Source organism: Pongo abelii, chromosome 5, assembly GCF_028885655.2.
Source record: "Pongo abelii isolate AG06213 chromosome 5, NHGRI_mPonAbe1-v2.0_pri, whole genome shotgun sequence".
In the NCBI taxonomy this organism is placed as follows: Eukaryota; Metazoa; Chordata; class Mammalia; order Primates; family Hominidae; genus Pongo; species Pongo abelii.
The window spans coordinates 70168778-70176513 of NC_071990.2; positions in this window are offsets into that span (position 1 = coordinate 70168778).

Here is a 7736-nt window from a genome sequence, read left to right on the forward strand (position 1 = left end):
GAAAAGCAAGAGCAAACACATTCAAAAGCTAGCAGAAGGCAAGAAATAACTAAAATCAGAGCAGAACTGAAGGAAATAGAGACACAAAAAACCCTTCAAAAAATCAATGAATCCAGGAGCTGGTTTTTTGAAAGGATCAACAAAATTGATAGACCGCTAGCAAGATTAATAAAGAAAAAAAGAGAGAAGAATCAAATAGATGCAATAAAAAATGATAAAGGGGATATCACCACCGATCCCACAGAAATACAAACTACCATCAGAGAATATTACAAACACCTCTACGCAAATAAACTAGAAAATCTAGAAGAAATGGATAAATTCCTCAACACATACACCCTCCCAGGACTAAACCAGGAAGAAGTTGAATCTCTGAATAGACCAATAACAGGAGCTGAAATTGTGGCAATAATCAATAGCTTACCAACCAAAAAAAGTCCAGGACCAGATGGGTTCACAGCCAAATTCTACCAGAGGTACAAGGAGGAGCTGGTACCATTCCTTCTGAAACTATTCCAATCAATAGAAAAAGAGGGAATCCTCCCTAACTCATTTTATGAGGCCAGCATCATCCTGATACCAAAGGCTGGCAGAGACACAACAAAAAAAGAGAATTCTAGACCAATATCCTTGATGAACATTGATGCAAAAATCCTCAATAAAATACTGGCAAACAGAATCCAGCAGCACATCAAAAAGCTTATCCACCATGATCAAGTGGGCTTCATCCCTGGGATGCAAGGCTGGTTCAATATACGCAAATCAATAAATGTAATCCAGCATATAAACAGAACCAAAGTCAAAAACCACATGATTATCTCAATAGATGCAGAAAAGGCCTTTGACAAAATTCAACAACCCTTCATGCTAAAAACTCTCAATAAATTAGGTATTGATGGGTCGTATCTCAAAATAATAAGAGCTATTTATGACAAACCCACAGCCAATATCATACTGAATGGGCAAAAACTGGAAGCATTCCCTTTGAAAACTGGCACAAGACAGGGATGCCCTCTTCTCACCACTTCTATTCAACATAGTGTTGGAAGTTCTGGCCAGGGCAATTAGGCAAGAGAAGGAAATCAAGGGTATTCAATTAGGAAAAGAGGAAGTCAAATTGTCCGTGTTTGCAGATGACATGATAGTATATCTAGAAAACCCCATTGTCTCAGCCCAAAATCTCCTTAAGCTGATAAGCAACTTCAGCAAAGTCTCAGGATACAAAATCAATGTACAAAAATCACAAGCATTCCTGTACATCAATAACAGACAAACAGAGAGCCAAATCATGAGTGAACTCCCATTCACAATTGCTTCAAAGAGAATAAAATACCTAGGAATCCAACTTACAAGGGATGTGAAGGACCTCTTCAAGGAGAACTACAAACCACTGCTCAAGGAAATAAAAGAGGATACAAACAAATGGAAGAACATTCCATGCTCATGGGTAGGAAGAATCAATATCATGAAAATGGCCATCCTTCCCAAGGTAATTTACAGATTCAATGCCATCCCCATCAAGTTACCAATGACTTTCTTCACAGAATTGGAAAAAACTACTTTAAAGTTCATATGGAACCAAAAAAGAGCCCGCATCGCCAAGTCAATCCTAAGCCAAAAGAACAAAGCTGGAGGCATCACGCTACCTGACTTCAAATTATACTACAAGGCTACAGTAACCAAAACAGCATGGTACTGGTACCAAAACAGAGATATAGATCAATGGAACAGAACAGAGCCATCAGAAATAATGCCACATATCTACAACTATCTGATCTTTGACAAACCTGAGAAAAACAAGAAATGGGGAAAGGATTCCCTATTTAATAAATGGTGCTGCGAAAACTGGCTAGCCATATGTAGAAAGCTGAAACTGGATCCCTTCCTTACACCTTATACAAAAATCAATTCAAGATGGATTAAAGACTTAAATGTTAGACCTAAAACCATAAAAACCCTAGAAGAAAACCTAGGCAATACCATTCAGGACATAGGCATGGGCAAGGACTTCATGTCGAAAACACCAAAAGCAATGGCAACAAAAGCCAAAATTGACAAATGGGATCTCATTAAACTAAAGAGCTTCTGCACAGCAAAGGAAACTACCATCAGAGTGAACAGGCAACCTACAAAATGGGAGAAAATTTTCGCAACCTACTCATCTGACAAAGGGCTAATATCCAGAATCTACAATGAACTCCAACAAATTTACAAGAAAAAAACAAACAATTCCATCAAAAAGTGGGCGAAGGACATGAACAGACGCTTCTCAAAAGAAGACATTTATGCAGCCAAAAAACACATGAAAAAATGCTCACCATCACTGGCCATCAGAGAAATGCAAATCAAAACCACAATGAGATACCATCTCACACCAGTTAGAATGACAATCATTAAAAAGTCAGGAAACAACAGGTGCTGGAGAGGATGTGGAGAAATAGGAACACTTTTACACTGTTGGTGGGACTGTAAACTAGTTCAACCCTTGTGGAAGTCAGTGTGGCGATTCCTCAGGGATCTAGAACTAGAAATTCCATTTGACCTAGCCATCCCATTACTGGGTATATACCCAAAGGACTATAAATCATGCTGCTATAAAGACACATGCACACGTATGTTTATTGCGGCATTATTCACAATAGCAAAGACTTGGAACCAACCCAAATGTCCAACAATGATAGACTGGATTAAGAAAATGTGGCACATATACACCATGGAATACTATGCAGCCATAAAAAATGATGAGTTCATGTCCTTTGTAGGGACATGGATGAAATTGGAAATCATCATTCTTAGTAAACTATCGCAAGAACAAAAAACCAAACACCGCATATTCTCACTCATAGGTGGGAATTGAACAATGAGAACACATGGACACAGGAAGGGGAACATCACACTTCGGGGACTGTTGTGGGGTGGGGGGAGGGGGGAGGGATAGCATTGGGAGATATACCTAATGCTAGATGACGAGTTGGTGGGTGCAGCGCACCAGCATGGCACATGTATACATATGTAACTTACCTGCACGTTGCGCACATGTACCATAGAGCCTAAAGTATAATAATAATAATAATAATAATAATAATAAAAAGAAAAAGAGGAAAGATGCAGGCTTACTTGTGTCACCCATGGAGACGCAGGAAGAGAAACCAGCTTTGAAGTGATGTGACTGTTTTTAGTTGTTTGTCAGTAAATAGCAGACATCAGCTTGAATGCAGTTGTTCAGTCATAGTTTTGATAAAAAGGATGATGTGTGCTTCTTTAAAGAGTAGCTGTTACATAGTAGGTGCTCAATAGATTATAAATGAAGGAATATAAAAAATAAACCAGGGCAATTTTTTAACAAACAAAAAAACAGAATATGGCTACTGATCATATGACTTCAAGATTTTCTTTAAATTCTTGGAAGAGGGAGGCCAGTAATATCTTTTTATATAAAGAAATCTCATTAAGCCATGTTCAATATAGGCAAATTAATTTTAGTGCCATTTAGTTCATTAATCAGACGTTGGGCTGGCATAGAAGGTGATTCAAAATTCATAATTAAAGCAGATCTGGCCAGTTACCATGTGGACTGAATAATCTTCCTTTCCTCATATAACTAAAATAAAAACCCTTTTGGTCTAGTTTCTAACATTTTCTCTTTGGTGCTTTGATTGGGACCTAGTATTGTTTCTCCTGTTCTGTCTTATAGTTTCTTACCTGGCCTCAACAACTTGGAATATAAACCACCTTCAATCTAAAAGAAACAAAAAAAATACAACTTTGCCCAGGCAAGGGACAAGAGGCTCACTTTTGAAGAAACAGCACAGTGATCCAGTCCATGTCCAATGTACGTCATAGCTGACGCACTAGTACCAGAATTAGCATTACAAACATAAGAAAAGGCAGGCTTAGGCAAATCCAAAGCAGATGGCTTCTGCCATGTTTGTCAATTGAGAAGGACCACTGAAAGATGAATCATTAGTTCTGGATACTAGTGCTGCATCTCATGATAATTTAAATAGCTGTGTGGCCTTGGGTTAGTTAGGTCTCTGGGCCTCAATTCTTCATCTGTTTCTAGGTGTAAAAAGTCCCTTCCAGTGAAAAGAGCTGACTCAACCCAATTTGGAGTTTCCGAATCTTTGCCAAAAATAGTAATATTGATTCAAGCCTTGACATATGAAGCATTTAATTTGCTTGCTCAGGATACCCAAAACCAGATTTGGAGCTTCCAGAGTATAAGGAGTCATTAAGAGAGATTTTTAAAAAACATACAATGGAGGAGGCAAGCATTCACATTCTCTCTGCATTGTGATTGTCTAAACTGACAACACTGGAAAAGTCATATTAAATATTTTTATGTTAGTTCCTTTAATCAAATAATATAGCACTCCAGTTTGCTTTCTCCCTTGCCTGTCTGTTCTCCCTTATAAAATTACTTGCGACTAGATTTTACCTTTCTCACTGTGGAGGAGACCAAAAATGATTTGGATAAGAGCTTGCCTTTAAGATGCTTAAAGTTAAAAAGAAATATATACATATATGATGCATCATATATACATATAAGACCATATATATAGTATATGTATTGTGTGAATATATATACACATTATACATTTATATATGTAAGTATTTTTCATCTAGTAAATACATATACACACATATGTATACACACACACCAGGTAAATACATAAAGGTAAGAATAAACCAGCATGTGCCAGGTAAATACAAATATATATACATATATATATAGTGTGTGTGTGTGTGTGTGTGTTTCCAGGTAAAGATAAAGTGCTTGTGGCAGAAGAAAAGAGAGTCAAAGTGGTTTTTATAGAAGAAATAGCTTTTAGCGGGATAATGGAGGATTAATTTTTTTCCATCTGTGGAGATATGGGAGAAACAATATTTATGATGAAGTACTGGGACTTACATTGACTTTATAAGAGCTTTGTTTTGTAGTGAGTGAGGAGCCACATGTAACTTTTAAGCAGGGCAAGTAGCAAGCTTAGGGCCATGTTTTCAGATCTTAATCTATCAGCACTACACAGGGTAAGAGTAGGAAGAGATTAGAGACAAGGAAAGAAAGTAGGAAGTTATTGCCAGGTGAGGGGTGGAAAAGGTTGTAGATTAGCCCAGTGACTGTAGCAATGCAGATGGAAAGGCAGATAGGAGGACAGACTCAACAGCATTTGGCCTCTGTTTAATCCTAGAGGAAAAGTGAATAAACTTACGAGGATGATGGAGTCACTATTGGCCCTAAGGAGGAAGGTTAGGTTTAGAAGGCAACATGGTGAGATCTCATCAGGGCTAGCATATTTGCACAATTGATCGAAGGCACAGAGCCACTCGGAGGCAGACAGAGCTGAGCACTTCCACACCCCCTCCCCATGTGCTGGTATATTACAACATGGACAAATATCAAAACAGAACATAGTTTAAAGTTATATGATAAATTAATGCTTTTCATAAACACAAACCCGAAATCACATTGACTATTTGTACAGCCTTGGAGATAATGTCAAAAAAGTCTAGATTTGTAGACCTTTTTGAAAAGGAAGCCCATAGTCAATTTTGTAAGTGGCTAAGAATGAAAGCCAGTATGTGATAGAGATTAGGGCTACCAGAAGCAAGAAGGAATCAAAGCAAGAGAGAATGTTGTCTGATGACTTGGCAAATAAATACTAATATGTTACTTTAGTGGTTGCACTGTAAGTGTTTAAAATAACTAGGAATAGGTTTAAGATAAATTGATATTATTGTTCAATGTTTTATAACTTATTTTTAAATGTATTTGTTTTCTCTGTAAATTACTTTCTGTTATCGGAATATGTATGTTTATGTTGTATATAAAACACTTATTTGAGAAGCATCTTCTAAAGACTCTTACACAAGATAATAATCCCACAAATGCATGACATAAAATAAGAAATGCTACCGTCGGCCGGGCGCGGTGGCTCACGCCCGTAATCCCAGCACTTTGAGAGGCCAAGGCGGGCGGATCACGAGGTCAGGAGATGGAGACCATCCTGGCTAACACAGTGAAACCCCGTCTCTACTAAAAATACAAAAAATTAGCCGGGCGTGGTGGCGGGTACCTGTAGTCCCAGCTACTCAGGAGGCTGAGGCAGGAGAATGGCGTGAACCCAGGAGGCGGAGCTTGCAGTGAGCCGAGATCTCGCCCCTGCACTCCAGCCTGGGCGACAGAGCGCAACTCTGTCTCAAAAACAAAAAAAAAGGAAATGCTACTGTCAAATGCAGTAGAGACATACTGCAAATTATACATCAGTCTACTGAAAGTTCATAGTGCACATTGGATATCAAGGATCCTGAAAATTCTACCAGTTTTCAAGCTGATGCTGTGTGGGGCTCATGCTCAGCCCCTTATCTCAACTGATCCCCAGAACAATCTAATGCCACAGGTGAAAATATCTCCATCTTTCAGATTAGGAAATTGAGGCTTAGAGAAGTCAAGCGAATTGCCCAGGTTCCAAGGTCATTAAATCGACATGAAATCTTTTTTTCTCTGAACAAATTCAAAGGGCAGACACTTTGGGAAATGTTGCCCTGAGCAGATTGATTTTCTTAACCCAAAATCACTTACTTCTACTTCTCTGTGCTGATTCTCATCCGAGATAGGAGGAAGTGCTTTTTCTTCTTCTCCTCCTCCTCCTTCTCCTCGTTGTCCCCCTCCTCCTCCTCTTTCTCCTTCTTGTTTCCTTTCCTTTTCTTTTGGTAGTAGGCATTAGGAAGGTCATAATGCGAAGAAGACACTAACTACTACCTTAAATCTTTAAATACCTAAATCCTAAAAAGGTGATATAAATGTCAACTTGAATTTCCTCTTCTCTATTAACACACTCTAGGTTTAGACCATTTCTGACTAACTGTATACAGGCTCACCACTTTCGATGCACCCCAGTTCAACAATTTGAATAAAAAGATACATTAAATGGGCCCATGCTTGCATTTTTCTAGCAAACTGAACACATAAAAATAATTGCGCCTACTGGAAATGACCAGACCCTATGTTCAAAGAGGAAGATTAATGAATTCTCACTTTATAGGAAAAGTATAGGAAGTCCAAGCAAGACTACTCAAATCCACACTTTAATTTGCAGCCAACTAATTAGATAACAATAAAAAGTGCCCTAAGTCCCCACTCTAAAGCCCAGCTGAAACTACCAGCTAGCAAATGACTCTAATTATTCTAGAGAAAAGAGTAGATGTTTGTGTATGTGCTCATAGCAGAACAGGAAATAAGCCCCTGATCAAAAAACAATTTCTAACAACTCAGAAAAGTGTATAGGATCCCTATGATGAAAAGAAATATAAAGGAAGATGTAGTTTTCTCAAATCGTTGTCAATATCAGAGAGCAGTTGCTTGGCAAATGCTAAGACCTGGGAAAAGAAACTATTCAGCTTTTAATCTCTATCTTCTTATTTTCTCAGAATCTATCAAAATAATATATTGTTTTATATTGTAGAAAGGTAGCTTCTTGAAGCCTTAAGAAGAATTTTAAAACTTCAGTATCAAACATCTCATTAAAGACAAACTTTTACTTACTTCCAGACAATAGAATAACTTGTAAAATTGGAACCTGGTATTTTTATAAAGAAACTGCAGTCTTACATTTTAAATCCAAAATAATAAATCTGTCCTATATGATAAAAATAAATTTTATATTTTTGAAAAGTATTTTTACACTGTAATTATATGCATAATTGTGAATTTTAGAAAGTTGAGTCAAATTGTA